General features: G+C 37.8%; 1 protein-coding gene across 5 annotated transcripts in view; it reads left to right on the top strand.

Annotated features, from left to right (window-relative positions):
• LOC124273421 (TNF receptor-associated factor 4-like) overlaps nt 1-17,106 on the top strand; it is a 104,171-nt gene that overhangs the window by 63,235 nt on the left and 23,830 nt on the right. Inside the window, exon 1 of one of the 5 annotated variants that reach the window (XM_046708686.1) lies at nt 7,756-8,119. The exons of 3 other annotated variants lie outside the window; for them this stretch is intronic. The gene's annotated coding sequence lies outside the window, so the exon portion shown is untranslated. Of the gene's footprint in view, nt 1-7,755; nt 8,120-13,852; nt 13,943-17,106 lie in introns of those variants that run through there. One more of the 5 variants, XM_046708685.1, reaches the window with a different exon arrangement.

Here is a 17,106-nt window from a genome sequence, read left to right as displayed (position 1 = left end):
GGTCATTAAATGTGTAGCGATCGTATCATATTGCAATACCAGTTCAAGGGAGTCCTCAAACACATATTATGTCCAAATACAGACTGTGTGGTCATTAAATGTGTAACGCATTATATCATGTGTGTGATACGAATCATATTGCAATACCAGTTCAAGGGAGTCCTCAAACACATATTATGTCCAAATACAGACTGTGTGGTCATTAAATGTGTAGCATTATCATGTGTGTGATCTTAATCATATTGCAATACCAGTTCAAGGGAGTCCTCAAACACATATTATGTCCAAATACAGACTGTGTGGTCATTAAATGTGTAGCATTATCATGTGTGCGATACGAATCATATTGCAATACCAGTTCAAGGGAGTCCTCAAACACATATTATGTCCAAATACAGACTGTGTGGTCATTAAATGTGTAACGTATCATGTGTGTGATACGAATCATATTGCAATACCAGTTCAAGGGAGTCCTCAAACACATATTATGTCCAAATACAGACTGTGTGGTCATTAAATGTGTAACGTATCATGTGTGTGATACGAATCATATTGCAATACCAGTTCAAGGGAGTCCTCAAACACATATTATGTCCAAATACAGACTGTGTGGTCATTAAATGTGTAACGTATCATGTGTGTGATACGAATCATATTGCAATACCAGTTCAAGGGAGTCCTCAAACACATATTATGTCCAAATACAGACTGTGAGGTCATTAAATACAGATGTGTGGTCATAAATGTGTATCATGTGTGTGTGATACGAATCATATCATATTGCAATACCAGTTCAAGGGAGTCCTCAAACACATATTATGTCCAAATACAGACTGTGTGGTCATTAAATGTGTAACGTATCATATGTGTCATATGAATCATATTGCAATACCTGTTCAAGGGAGTCATTACAGATGTAATATGGCCAAATAGATGGTCATTAAAGGTGTAATGGTATTGTGTGTGCAATACGATTCATATTGCAATACAAGTACATTATTCTCACACACATAATTTGGCCAAATAGAGGACCACATGTTCATTAAAAGTGTGACGATAAGGTGTGTATGGTATAATTAACATCAAAATATATATATATATATAAATCAGGTCACATGTTCAGAAAAGATATGTTCATATGATGTGACTGCAGTGTCATTCCTCTCATAATATACTCATGCCAATAATGGTTGTCACCCCCTCCCACCCCAACCCCACACCCCACACACCTCTCCAATAGAAAAAATTGAATGGGGTGACAACCATTATTGGCATGAGTATACAAGAAGATTCTATGGTGAAAAGTTTAATATGAGACACTTGGTAATTCCAATTTTTCAAGAACCCATCAATATTTTTTGTAGCAGACTATTGTAGCCCAATTCTGATGATGATTTGTGGACAATCAGACTGTGACTTAAATCAAAGTATATACTGTGGACTATTGAGCAAAAGGTATCATATTACTTTTATTACAATGCAGCATCAGAAAAACAAAACCTAACACTGCAGGATTCTGGGACTATAGTTGTGTAATATTCACATTGTTCATCAAATTCTCCTTGTCATACATGCAAGTTCTGGGACTATAGGGTTGACAAAATCCACCCCAAAATTAAGGAGCACAGACTAGTCACAGAAATGAAGTTTGACAATAACAAAACAACCAAAATACATATGAGCACATTTTTGCATATATAAATATGAAACCAAACATGTCCATAGATGGAATCCCATTCTCAACTTGTCAGTCTTCTGTAACACCATCCTGAAGAGGGTGGTATTTGGAGTGATCAAAATGTGACATGGCTTTAATGTTTGCTTCAGGATGCTATGGACATGTAACTGTGTTACAATCAGCTGTTTGTGAAGGGGAGGGGATGAGGGTCTGTGTTACTGGGGTATGGTGGTGTCTGTCCGGGTTGGTTGCTGGTCAGGCTGCACAAATAACCATGTGTGAAAGCATCACACTCAGAACACATTGGAATATTGTGTTATCCAATGCCAACAGTCAGTCATTTCATATTATCTTATCATGCAGAGCTCTAGATGATGTAAGAAAAAGTATACTCCCTAGCTATTTTTGTAATAACCCCCATATTGATAAACTTATTTCCATTATGAAATCTGACCGTCATCCTTTGGTACAGAAACTGTCACGTTTAACGAAAATTGTATTATCCCTGTTTTAGTTATACATTTATATTATATTCATATGCATATAAGCCAAAATGGCACTATGTATTTATCAAAATATATGTATGTTCTCGATATCATTTTGTATGATTTATGAGAATAAAAACTCCTGAATCCTGAATCGTGCAGGTTTAATGTCGTTATCAAGTCAATTTCAAGGATGCCCACCAGTATCAAGACCTTTTCTCTATATCTTTATCAAGTATACTTCATTCTGTGTCAGCTTACAAGATCTTTGGGAAGGCTAATTAAGATGTATCACCTATTACCACTACACAATGCACCTTGAGACTTATACGTAATTGGTATATTTAGGGGGCGGGACCTCACCCTCCTTGATTGACAGGTCACTGCTCAGTTAAGTTTGTCTATTCATGACATAATCAGCCCTGTTTGTAGAAAAGCACATCTCCAAGTCTGGTAATTAGTTCACAATGGATCTAAGCCAACAATCAGGTGTCACTGGACAATCTGACTAGGGGGTCACGATGACCCTCAGGGATCCTTCACCCCTATATCATTAGCACCCAGCCTAATAATGATGTAATTGCATCCATATAAACATGGCTATCTGACCTGAATGTCAAACATGTCACTTTTAAACAGCTAGCTTGAATTAAATTGTTGGTGTTTCCCTTGCACGGAGAGTTTTGTATGTTGCCCCCAGGGAGGAGACGAGACATGACAAGGGTGAGGACAATAAGAGGGTGTGTTGCATTCATCCCCCACCCTACTATGTCTCGGTTTGGCCTGAGTGTGAAATTTGATCCATCAACATCATCAGCTTATTACGACACTACTATAGTCTGTTTGCATTGAAAACATACCGATGAATGTCAATTTAAACAAAAAGTAAAGCGAATAAGATGAAATTAAGATTGCGAATCCTCATAATTTTACCTTGCCAAATGAACATTTAAATCTCAGAATTTTATTCATTGTAGGACAAAAAAGTTTCAAATGATTAATTCAAGGGTGTATGCACATTAAATGAAACACCGAGAACAAGTAGAGTTGGTCTAAGTAAGCGTCATCACGAACTGCCGTGCATTTGTTTCACACTGCATACAGACTATAACTGCAGACCAATGAATAAAATTCATTTCAGTTGGCAAGCAATCCTAATACAACAATGAAATTCAACTTATGGTTTCTCTGCTTCATTGCTCACAATGTTTGGTTTCTTGTTCATTGCTCACCACGTTTGTTTCTTGTTCGATGCCGCAGTCGGTTTTATTCCAGCTGTATGATGGTCAATAATCTTTAATACACCTGCATTTGAATCTATAACTCTCAACAGTTTTGTGAACTGATTGATGACAATGGCAGTGATGACCATGATGCTGACCATGATGATTATGATGATTTTAGAAGCGTTACATTTGTCATGATGATGACTCTGACCACTATGCTGCTGCTGGTGATGATGATGACAATGATATAAATATAATAGTGATAACATGTATATTTTATTTGTAGACGCATAATATCCACCTCAAAGATGCTAAGTGTTGCTAGGACAAACTATGTGCAAAGCACAGACATTATTATATTACCCGGTTTACCCACACTGGTAGACTAACGCTTAGTCTCTGAATTTATATATAATTTTGATAGTAACAAAGAAGCCCATATAAATTGAAAAGGGGCCCCAGGGAGATCAGAGATTCCTGAACCTGAGGAAATCTAGACTTGCTTTATTTAGGGTTTTAGCACTGCAGAGAGCCCCAACAAGGCAGTAGGGAAAATAATGTGGTTCAGGGACTGTGAGACAGACTACCACGCTGGCTGTGAAGCTCCAAAAGGTTAACAGTCAAAAGACCATCTTATCCCACTGGGTACCCCTTCACTGCTGGGTGAACAGAAACAATGTTGAACAAACTCTCTTGCCTAAGGTGAGACCACATGTTTCCCTCTCACATACACATACTTTGCATGGATCAGAATCACACTTAGGGTAAAAAGTGGTAATATACTTGTACAGAATCCCCGACCCTCCAAAATTGATCTGGTAAACCAACGTAATGAAACATGTTCTAAGCTTGTAGACAAACCCTGTTAGTTGTCATATCCGTGTGCCTTGGGTCCAGTGGTATGTCGCTTGGCACGAGATTATTCCAGATAAACGGACTCTGTTGACTCATAATTCAATGAGTCGAGAGCAGGAATGATCAAGCTCAGTGTTTACCTAATGAGGGATAAAGTGCCCTCGTGTAAGTCCACCAAGAATCTAAGTGTCAGACAACAAATTGGAGACTTGGAACATGTCGGCCCAATTCCTTATCCCCATTGAGTGACAATTATCTAATATTTAGCCCATTCCAAAAAGATTAGGGATTAAACTCTTGTCATAGGTGTCAAACAGTTCTGATTTCTATGAAGTGATTAGCAGAATCAGGGACAACCGTTGTAAGGTCGTGACCGTGACCCGTGACCCGTGACCCGTGACCCGTGATCTGAGGACACTATAAGGACAGGAGGTGTGTGGAGCTTGTCACTCGCTGGAATATGCTGTTTAGAAGTGTTTGTCTGTGAAATGAAGTAGTTGGCATTGATTTCTGTGTAGTCATGATGGCATGCATTTATCAAAGGTATGTTTGAGTCGTGTTCAACTAATTGGATAGTGACAAGTAATTCTTCATTATTATTTTGAAATAATATACATTTTGATTTCCTCATCCATATTAAATTGCTGATGGTTTGGCAGGTTAAAATTAAGTAGTGTTCTGGGCTCCATTTGGACTTTTTTTAATGTGATGTCACCATTTAATCACTGTACTTACCTGGATACCGCTAGGTGCAGTATGGTTGTTCTCAGACCAGTGGATCTGTATGCATTGCAGTCAGTCATCATTCTCAACTCCCTGAGGAGTATGCGACCGAAGCTGCCTAGGGCTCTAGAGGCTTTTCACATAATCTTTATTATTTGTAGATATTTTCTTTAAATATTTATCACTTTATTCCTTGGAGTAAATGCTGGTCTTGGGTTACCTCTGGAATTATCTACTTATGTAAAATGGTAAAATCTTGTTTACCCCTGGGTACCAATGGGAATATTTCATGTTCTCTATGGGAACAAGTAGAATCCCTATATTCCACCATTTTATAAAGATTCTACAGAGGCCATAAAGATTAATGTCTCAATTAATATATCAATTATTTTTACTGTGTGTAATGTTAGCCGAGTTCAGAGAGCGGCCATCTGAGACTCAGGTTGCATTGAGGGGACTGCTACATTAGTGAAATAAAAAATGGTTCCTACAGTTCAGATAGCTTCATAATGATGATGTATATTTAATTACCAGAAGATGTTTGACAAGGCAGATAAGAAACATTAAATTTAATATTCACATTCACATTAAAACTTTTGCAGGTCAATTAGACTTTAGGTCTGCCGAAATGCCAGCAGGCGAAGGTGACCTCAAAAGCACCTAACTGAAGAAGAAGAATTAGACTGCCACAAAATCATTATGAAACTAATATGTTAGTAAACCAGTTCGTGACTTGTACCATTTTTAACTTCATATATTTAGTAACAGGAGCTTCCAATACGAAAATAGAATGTTGATGTATTTTTTTAATCGGAGAGCAACACGTCCTTCTGGCACTGATGGTAGTTTGATCCTGGTAACAATTACCCCATGATGATCGTAGCAGACAATCGCACCCAAGTTCATGTGAACGCCACAGTTTGGAAGTTGGCTTTGTTTACTGAAACGATTTTGATTCACACGATGATGTGTTTATGGAGCCCACATCTTTCTGTAGCAACAAAAACGTTGTGTTGGTGTCACTTTCCTAAAAATCTAAACAGTTGAGCATTTTCTTCAAGAACACTGGCTTTCTCAAAACATAGATTATTAAAGAAATCATTAAATAATCATATATGTAATAGTGCATTCAAAAATAGTTTCAACAAAATGGGTGTTACTTTCCTAGAATTTTAATTGGTTTTGGATTTTATTCAAAAGCACTGGCTTTCTCAAAACATAATTTGAGATATTTTCAGAAATTAGTGAAGACTGATATAGTAATAGATCTAGAGTAATAGTTGCAGCAAAATGATAGCAGCTTTTGTGACCTTGTGAAATCTGTGAATATTTTCATTTAAAAACTTAATGGATGATTATGAAAAGACATTCTTTCACATCAGTTGTATGTAGTTATCAAATATTTATATGATACCTTAATTCAACTTCTTTGAGTGGCATTTTTAGAAGTTGGAGAGTCAGATAAGGCAGATACCTGCTTGTCAACTATACAAGACTCTGTATCTAAACGTCGCACCACCTAAACTAGAAGTTGTTCATCCAAGTCTGTCCTTATCTAACTTAATTCAGTTTTGCCTTTTGTTTCCAACAATGTAATTGAAAAGTATACAAGTATGTGTAATAATTGTTTAATGACGTTTTATGTAGTTTGATTTGAAATCTTTTGTTTAATGAAGGATATTGAAGAGTAAACACACAAATAAACACACGCACACACACACGCATGAACACACACACTCATGGCGCGCGCACACACCCACGCACACACACATAGATACTGAAAGCCAAGCAGTAGTTTATCAAATATATACCCACAGATAATGACTTAATCTTTGTGTAATGGCTTGTGTATCTTCACGGCAGAATAATTTGTGATTACATTTAAAGGACAACCCACAAGAAACAAGAGCTTCAGCGGCTATTTTCACCATTTCCTTTACCCTTTGATCATATCGTGTTTGCGTCATGCAGTTATGGCAGGATGTAATCAAATGCTCAGTGAAAGCAGAACATGTAGTTGAAAACAACCCAAACTATCAATGTTTTCTCTGTTTCCATGGAAACAGTCAAATTAAATGTTATTGCTCTGTAGGGGGTATGTCAGCAGACATTTTGAATCCTTTTGTGATTGTAGCTAAATGGGTCTGACTGTCCATATCTCCGAGATAATTGTGTTGATCCGTAAATATCTGTCATTTAATAAAATTGTTGATTGAAATATGTTGATAATTACAAATATATATAAAGGTTTTGTGTCAGTTCACATGTTTTGGAGAATGATAGGATCATCAAATCAGAGGTTTAATTAATAAACCAGTTTGCCTATCGCTGATCAGTGCTAATAAAGTAGGATAAGAAAATATCACTTGATACAATGTCGATTGAACTATATTAAGTGATTATGAATAAATATATGTTTTGTATAAACTCTGTCAAGTCATGAAGAATTTAAATGAAATCCTACGACCATTGATTTAAGAAATGATCCAGTTTGCCCATGAAAACAATATAATATGTGAGCATGTAATGCTAGATTTGATGTGCATGAAATCACAATGTGTTGCTATGGCCACAGTGCTCTTTTACAATCATTTATTCATCCTTCAAACATGACAAAAAATAGTGATTAATTTGTTTGATGGCCCACTGTTACGAGTACCTGTGTTTCAAACGAGCAGACGTCATGAAATCCTGTACTGCATGAAGCTCTGTACCTTATTATCAGGCACTTGGATGTATTAGGCACCATAAGGCAACCTGCAGCAGCAGTCAGCGCCAGTCTAGCCTGAGCTGTAGGTGATAACACAGCTCTCAGACAGACTGTCGCAGTCAGTCCCGTAGGTAGCAACGTGCGCCTCAGGCTTAGATTGCCCTGAATCAGTTCCATCTAGAGTTGTACCTCCAGAACAGTGAGAGGTCAAAACCTTGGTGTCATCCTAGTTTGAGGATTTGTGTGGAATCTATGAGTGTTACCAGGAGGAGTGGAGTGACCGTATTGTTTTGAAATCTGTCACTAATGTTGCTGGATCCATATTGATGAGAACTGGATATATATCTGTCTGAAGCATCTGCTGCTTTTTTGAATTCTAAAGCTGAAGATTGTATTGGGTGTGGAGTATCACTATCATCCCAAACTTGATTGAAGAATTCTGGTGAGTAATTTATTGACCAAGTCGCTCAAGTATTGCAAGTGAATTATTTACCATTAACAAGATAGGTACTAGAGTGTATGATAATTGCTTTATTGCATGCCAGCCAGGCAGGCAACACTTTACATGGGAGTATAAACCCTAGCTTGTATGAATAATAGGTGCATTGTAATGGGATTGTTTTTGAGACCATTTCTGGATATTGTAACTGGATTTATTATTCATTCATTCATTCATTCTCACTCACTCACTCAATTTGTCCTTGGGAACTAATGTTTTTCTTATGATATAGGAAGATGAAAAAGAAGGCCACACATTTGAAATGCATTATGGAGTTTGTCTTATTCCTTGTCACATCCGAAACTGATATTTCCTGTTGTGTGGATGTACATATTCCCACGCCCCTCCATACCTCCATCATAGTTCAGGACAGTATGGAGCAATAACATAGGGGTCACTGAAACTGTTATCTGGCCCCGTTTTCTCGAAACAAACTTAAGTCTGACTTTTGACTTAAGTCTGAGTTTTTACTCAAATTTGAGAAAACGCAGGAAAATGCATTTCCCAGAATAAACTGAAATCAATATTGAACTCAAACTTAGCAGACAATTTGAGTTTGGTGGATAGATTACTTAAGTTGTTTGGGCTTTTTTTAGTTAAAAAATGCAGTTGAGTTAAAAATTCAGCTGTTTCAAATTGTCAAACTCAGTTTGAAATTTGAGTAAAAACTTAAGTTTGTTTCGAGAAATCGGGGCCTGAAGAAGTAAGTTACCTGAATCTAATTTAACATCGATGAAAGTTCACTTTTATCAAATTGTAGCTGTGTTACATTGCATCTGTGCTTTAGTGGAGTGTTTTCAAGAGTTATCTTATCATTTTACATGCTTGCAAAGCTTATACACTTAATTACTGATTACAGTTAAGTATGTAATTTTCACCATTAACAGCATCATTACAATTGTCCTCACAATCCAATTCATCCAAGTGGTAATCCCTACAAAGTACTATCCCCACAATATGTTAATTGCAAGCACCTGTAGTATTTACACATGGCAACTTGACCCTGTGAGTGGGTGCATGTAATCGGTCTGTAATGAACTGGAAGTGTGAATGCTTTAATCATCTGTTATGTAAAAGCCAATTATGTGATGAAAGCATAGACACTAATACCAGGGAAGATGCACATGTTTGGGGATACAGCCCATGTGGACACTTACAAGCTTACGATTTATGTCACAAGTAAGAGAGCTTCTGACATGTCTGCTGTATGGCCATGGTAGAAGTCGATTTCCATAGCACTTTGCAAACACGGTATCCCCTCATAGACATCAGACTGTTGTAGAGAGGTATGTTTACTTCAGTATATGCCATCATGTTAATGTTCCTTCATTTCCATGAGAATGAGCTGATATCTATTCTGTTATGCACATCTTTCATGTCAAGTTTCTTGTGTGTGATTAATCATATATTATGTTCTGCAAGTTTGCTATTTGTAAATTTGTGACCTCCTTTGGGAGGTCTTTAATACAGACACTAATCTTATGCTGATGATTGGAATTTCGTTCAGTTTGAGATTAAGTACAGATTGTATCGAGTTAAGCTGCACAATACTGGTAATGTTAGTTTTTTAAGACATTAACCTTTGCAGAAGCCATCAGTCTGTTCTACTACCTCCTTCTTCAGGCAGTTAGTGGCAGACCTCAGACTTTTGCAAATGATAATATGCCGAATAACATTGTTACATTTATAATGTTCCTTGTTAGAATAAGCGCTTATTTCATATGATTTCATTAGCATATTAACAACTTGTATTGGATTATTACTTGAACAAATACTTGTCCATAAAGATGTAAATCATGGACTTATTTTTGAGTTTCCTGGCTTTTAATAGTTTCAGAAATCTAGTAGTGAGTGAGGAAGTTGAGTTTTATGCCGCTTTTAGCAATATTCCAGCTATATCATGGCAAAGCCCACCAGAAATGGGCTTCACACATTGATTCCCATGTTGGGAATCAAACCCGGGGTCTTCGGCATGATGAGTGAACGCAATAACCACTAGGCTACCCCAATGCTCTGGGAAATTAGTAAATTATTATGAAATCATGGAAGAAAATTTTGTTAACAGTAATGGTTCTGAGCTAAGATCCCTTTGTGGAACAGATTGACAGAAGGTTGAAGAGGCAGATTGCATAATCTGTGGAAAGAAAGATAAGAAAAGAAACAGCTAATTCCTTTGATAGAACAACAGACCAAGTTGTCAGCCGCATGTGTTGACATCCAGCTATCTGTTTAGTTAGGTTCCAGTCACCTTCAGGTCAATCTGAGATGCTGACAGTGAAAATACGATGTGTGTAAAGTAAACCTATTCCTTACAGAGGCAGCTCATGTACGAGGTGTGAGTGAGGATGTATGGCTGGTGCAGTGAGACTCAGTTACTTCACAAACACAGGGAATGTGGGATTGATGGCTACATTAGACAGTTCAGACTTGAAAAGTGCTGAGTTCATGGGCTGTAGTGATAGGTGTAGACTAAGGCTTAGTCTCTGAATATATATAATTTGGATAGTAAAAATAAGCCCATTTATATTGAAAAGGAGCCCTAGGGAGACCAGAGATTCAGAACCTGAGGAAATCTAGACTTGCTTAATTTAAGGCTTTAGCATTGCAAAGAGGGCTTGGCAGTAGGGAAAATAATGTTGTTCAGGGACTGTGAGACAGACTATGATAGGTGCTGTGGTTTTGCGAGTAAACTGTTCTAAAACTGTAAAATCCATTAACAGTATTTTTAGCTGTTGAATTTTCCCTCCAATTCCATTGTCATTCCCTTTGCAGATCTGGGAAAAAGAGATATCAGGGACTTCAGTCTAGACTAATATAAAGTCTATGCAATCTTTTTAACACAATATGTTTCTCTCAGAATGGCTCCAAGATATTTATCCTGTTCCTGATTTGACAGATCTTGTAACTTACATTTTCATAATCTAGTCTTGTTCCCTAATGCTCAAGGGCTCCTTTTCAGAAATATATTTATTCAATTCAACCTTTAACATAACATTGATGGAAAGCATGGTTAGAAAGCCAGCATGATCAGACAGAATTAATGGCAACACTGAACATACCAGTCCTTATGACATTTTACAGGCAGCTGCCGACACAGTATTTCATCATTATATTGGGGCAGACGTTTATACTTCTTCTGTGAGCATGGAAGACCATTATAAAGTAAGCCCAGTACTTGCCACCCTAGACTGCCGCTTAGTCTCTGAATATATAATTTTGATGGTAACAAATAATCCCATATAAATATTGTTGTACCGGCAAAATAAGACTAAACTTTGAGAGACTGATAACTAATTCTTTAATCCCAGATGAAACGCGAGCGAGGACACACACGTGTGTCTCCCAGGCTCGCTACATTAACAGTCACCTGGATGAACTGCGAGTGTCCGGATTATTCTGATTGGCGTCCGGGCCGCACCACAATATCAAGAGATGGGAGATTCAGATTCACAACAGAGGAGATCTAGACTTGCATTAGTTAAAGATCACATATACTCAAGAGGGGTACAATTACATAAATCATTTTTTAGGTGTAGCAACATCTGGTCCAGATATCCCCAGTAAAATCTGGCCCTTCACTGGATTGCAAAGGCTAACACCTAGTTGCTTAATATCTATAAATTTGATACATATAATTAATTCCTTTCAAATTGAAAATAACCCCACAAAGATGGGGGATTCAGAACCCTGAACTTCAGGAAATCCAGACTTGCTTCATTTAGGGCTTTAGCATTGCAGAAAGGGCTGGGTGGAAGGGAAAATAATGTGGTTCAGGTACTGTCAGAGAGACTATTGCCACCCGTGAAGATCAAGGTCTAGATGAAGAATGTTCTTGTATGAAAACCCTCACTTCGGACATGGTACCTTTATATGTCATCCATCCAACACTTCAAACTGGACTTAACCTAAATGAATACTTTATTATCATCTTAGACTAACAACTAGTCTCTGAAATGAACATATTTTACTGACAAAAAGTTCATAGTAAAAAAAAAAAAATATAATGAAAAGGAGCCCTGAGACTTTCTTCATTTTCAGAAGCTGAGGAAATCTAGACTTGCCACATTTTCTAGACTTGCTTGGGCTTTCTTGGATATATTTACTTCAGGGTCTGTACGACAGACTATTATTATCTGTGTGTCTGTCTAGAAGCATACAGCCTCATATTACTGTCTTTTGTTGCCTGATATGTTCCAAAATAGCAATTTGTCATTTCCAGGGCATAATACAATCATAGCCTAGCAATGAAACTTTTGAGATAGCATCAAACCGAATTGTGCTTGTACCTATGAATTTTCGGCATCCCAAACAGGATAGCATGGCTGTTGCACATCGCTTCTGTCTGTAGACACTGCAGGCTATGTACAGACCATTACGGCAGCTGCCAGTCTATTGTCAGTGAACCTTCATTGGCTACATTTGGCCTAGTGAAGGCTACAGACAGTTCCTGTCTGCTGAGATCTGGGAGACAAGTTGACATAACATTATCTTCTGTTGTTTCTGATGGTCAGATACGCTCTTGAAGAAGATGGGTGTATGTTTAGTGACAGCAGCTTGTTGGGGAACAAGTACATAGCTGAGGATTTCAAGCCAGATGTTTGGAGAATACATGTATTGTAGCTTTGAATTGTAGGAACACTTGGGAAGGTTAGTTGTCCCAGTACATTTCACTCAAGTCTATCCCTCTCCCCTCCACACACACTCAACCCTCCCCATTAAATCCTCTTAGAAATTCATGCAAATGTGTTTTGTTAAGGAATTATTTAGTCCCTGAACGGCATTATTTTCAATTCTGCCAACCCGTTTCTGCAGTGCTAACACCCTAAATGAAGAAAGTCTACATTTTCTAAGGTCTGAATCTCCCATCTCATTGGCTGACTGACTGACTGAGTTTGGTTTTACGCCGCTTTTAGCAATATTCCAGCAACATCACGGCGGGGGACACCAGAAATGGGCTTCACACATTTTACCCATGTGGGGATTCGAACCCGGGTCTTCGGCGTGACGAGCCAACGCTTTAACCATAAGGCTAAAAAAAAAACAAAAAAAAAACCACCCCATCTCATTGGGCTCCTTTTGAAAGGAATATTTAGAGGCTAAGCATTAGTCTATTGAGGAATATGAAATTTACTGTGCTGATTGTTACTTTTGCCTTTTAGTATATGGATAAAGCTGTTGAACTGGTCTGGACATCCAGCTTGTGACAGTATATGATGGACATTAATACAGAAATTAAACTGTTTAAGGGGGTGGTGGGGTAGCCTAATGGTTAAAGTGTCCACTCATCATTGATGACACAGGTTCGATTCCCCACATGGGTACAATTTGTGAAGCCCATTTCTGATGTCCCCTGCCGTGATATTGCTGGAATATTGCTAAAAGCAGTATTAAACCATACCCACTCATTTTGTGAAAAATATTTACTTATTTTTCAATATGACCCTCAGATTTTGAGTAGATAAGATCCACTTTATTGATTGTTTTTTCCATCCCTTCTGAAAAACAGGCATTTTCCATATGTAATTTTACAAAATCAAACAAACTTGAATCATGACAAGGAACGAGGAAGAAGCTTGTTGTGTCTGTTGGACCAGAACAGGAGGAAAGATTTGGTGCAGTACAGCCTGGTTCAGTCCAGTTTAATATAACATTCTCAACCTGAATAAGGCTTTCCTGTAAATAGAGATACTGGGTTGGGCAGTTGACCAGGTGTGTTTGTCATACAAGCTGATTCTCAGTCGGAGAGGAGGTAAACTGTCAAGACAGGTATGGATGTAACATTTCATAAAACAACAATACCGAATGTATTTCTACTCAGACGAAGCTGAGAGTAACTAGTCACAATAATCAGGTGTTCTTTAAGTTGTTTTTCAGTATGAACTGCACAAATAGGTAGCAGAGATTTGGGGCTTCCACCACTTAGTATGTTTTAAGGGACAAAAATGAGAATCTCAAGTTTTAGTCATTTGGGGAACTGAACACTTCTAGCATGCCAGAATTCCTTTACATTTTCCTAAGTTATCATAACACCTAATTGCACTGAAAAAGGATGGTGGTAAATAGCGTCTTTATGTGCAGCTGTTAAATATTTGTGTGTACGTCACTTATATGTTGTTCTTACTTGCATCATAATTGTGTTCAAAAGTGGAAGGTGGAAAAAGCCATCTGTTAACTTGTACATGTTGCAGTACTCTGATAGACTGATGGTGGTGTTACAGGCATTCTATTGGTTCATGTATGGACAGATATTCAGTAGCAATCAATCAGTGTATCTGAAGATCAGGTTATATTGAACTGTTGACAGGTATGTTACGACATTTATATCACTCATGCTGTTGAAGTACTGTTGTGAGGATCAACCATGATTTGACAGGTGATTCACAACAATTTTCCAAAGCTGGACTATGTTTTTCCATTTTACAATATTCCTGCAACATTTTTTATCACTGGTATGATCAGCTCAAATATATATGATTAAACCCAAATATATTGATTAAACCCTCTTATAAGTGAATATCCGGGTTAGAATCTGTCTTCAGCAAACCATATTTGTACGTGTTTGTATGTTGTTTACGGGATCAAGTGGCCAGACCTGCTGACTTAGTTCATACATTTCATCATATATCTTTGTGTAGATAGATGATCTAATATAAATCACTCGATTGTCTGCTTTGAACTTGTTATTTACAAACCTCTGTTATGAAGCTGGGGTGGCTGAGTGGGTTAGGCGGTTTGATGTTGTATGCTGGCGATTAGGTGTCTGACTCTGAGGGTGTGGTTTCGAATAATGGATTGGACTCAACCCAACAAAATTACTAGAAGCTGTACTTTACTAAGAAAGTGTAATCCTAAATATAACGTATGTTCCTCTGTCATACAGTTGGAATATTTGCTAAGTGAAGCATTAAACAACAAACATTCCACTAATATGATACCCATATTTTGGTACTTGTTACCCAGCTTTTGTGTCCCGATGGGTGACACCCATTAAGAGAACCCATGCATCTGTCAGACCTTAAACATGTAATATGACTACACAGAACACTACCAGGTTTAATGGAGAGGGTCTGGACCATGGTGCTGAGTCCCACATGGCGATGCCAGACTCCTGCAGTAAACAGATGAGAGGAGACCTGCCCTGTCGTACATCTCTTAAAAAAGATGGATGCACATGTGTATTTCAGTAATGAAAGCCAGGCTTGTCACATCACAGTGTATGATCACGATGGTGGTAAACTGGTCTGAACGGCTTGTGACGTCATAGTGTATGATCACGATGATGGTAAACTGGTCTGAATGACTTGTGACGTATGATCACGATGGTAGTAAACTGGTCTGAACGGCTTGTGACGTCACAGTGTATGGTCCCCATGATACTGGCTGCCAAATAAAGTGTCATGACTGACAGGTACTGATTATCCTGGTTAGAGAACTACAATGCCTAAATGGGAGATGGCTTGGGCTGCGCTAGGGAAGTGAAGAATAGGTCTTCACCAAAGATCAGTTAGTCAGACTCCAGCCTTGCCCCAAGGATGTACTGTATATTGCTAAGCCCATTGATGTATTGTAATTCTATCCTTCAGAGAGGCAAGTCTAAATAAGCGGGCCAGTCTGTCAGAGAGACAATGTGATTTTATATATATTTTGTAGAAATTAGCATTTACATTATTTATCATTATGTTAGAGACTTGTGCAATTCACTCCTGATATGGTTGGTGTGTGTCGTTGTATCTCAGTGGCATAGATTGATGATCATGACGCCAATCACTGGATTGTCTGGTCAAGACTTGATTGTCTACAGACCATGGCTGTAGGTGGAATATCAAACGTGGCCTCTAACAACAAACAAATCTTCTTCTTTTTATTTTCACACTACTTGTGTCAAACCCAGATTGGGAGTGACTGAGTGAGTGAGTTTAGTTTTACGCCACTTTTAGCAATATTCCACCTATGGGCTTCACACACTGTACCCATGGGGGGATTCGAACCCGGGTCTTCGGAGTAACGAGTGAATGCTTTAACCACTAGGCTACCCCACCGCCCCTCCAGATTGGGAGAAGAAGGAAGCACCCCCAGTGGATACACCCCCTTTTATCTGACATGGTGATGCCATAAATATTATGTGATATACAGATATAGCCCACAGGTTGTAATATCATTAATAATGCACATTGTAAAGCTGGTGTATTTCAAAGTAGATATTCTAGTTTATCGATATTACAATATCTCCATCTATTCTGCCCCACAGATAAGGTTGTTTATTACTGGTATTTCAGGGATATTTCCACATGGTGAGAGATACTATCACTCTGGCTGTATACAGCGTGAATGTATGCTAATGACAAAGGTGATTATGAATGCCACAGGTGTTGATGCATGCATGCTATTGTTGGGCATCAACTACCCCACAGGTAGACAGGTCATCACGTGGTTCGTTGTTAGCTAATTGAATTTTACTGGAAACCATAGAAACGCATAATAAATTCTATTTATAGTTACAGAAGGAACCTAAAACTGCAGAGCTTGGGGACAGAATTTATAATGGTATTGGTTGTTGACAGACTTGATAAAAGTATGTTACCTGGCATCTGAAAAGTAACTTTAGTATTTATTTTCATAGATTCTTATGCCTTTGTCAAGCATAACAATCTATACCAAAACATCGAACCATAATATAATACAGAAGTTGTTAGCCATAAAAGTATCGTACATCTCGTATTATATTCATCAACTTCTAAAATGCCAATCAAATTGATATCATATAATGAGTATATATGTATCTACATGTCTATATATAGAATGATAAAGTCTCCCACTTTCTCCCTCTTTTATACATACATGTATATATATCAAATATATCAAATCAAATATATATTGTGCAAACATTCCATACAGAAACAGTGACAATATTCTATAAACTACATAAACAA

This window comes from Haliotis rubra, unplaced genomic scaffold (genome assembly GCF_003918875.1).
Source record: "Haliotis rubra isolate DU_JTF1 unplaced genomic scaffold, ASM391887v1 Scf180, whole genome shotgun sequence".
Classification (NCBI taxonomy): domain Eukaryota; kingdom Metazoa; phylum Mollusca; class Gastropoda; order Lepetellida; family Haliotidae; genus Haliotis; species Haliotis rubra.
This window is presented reverse-complemented; position numbering and strand designations above follow the sequence as displayed.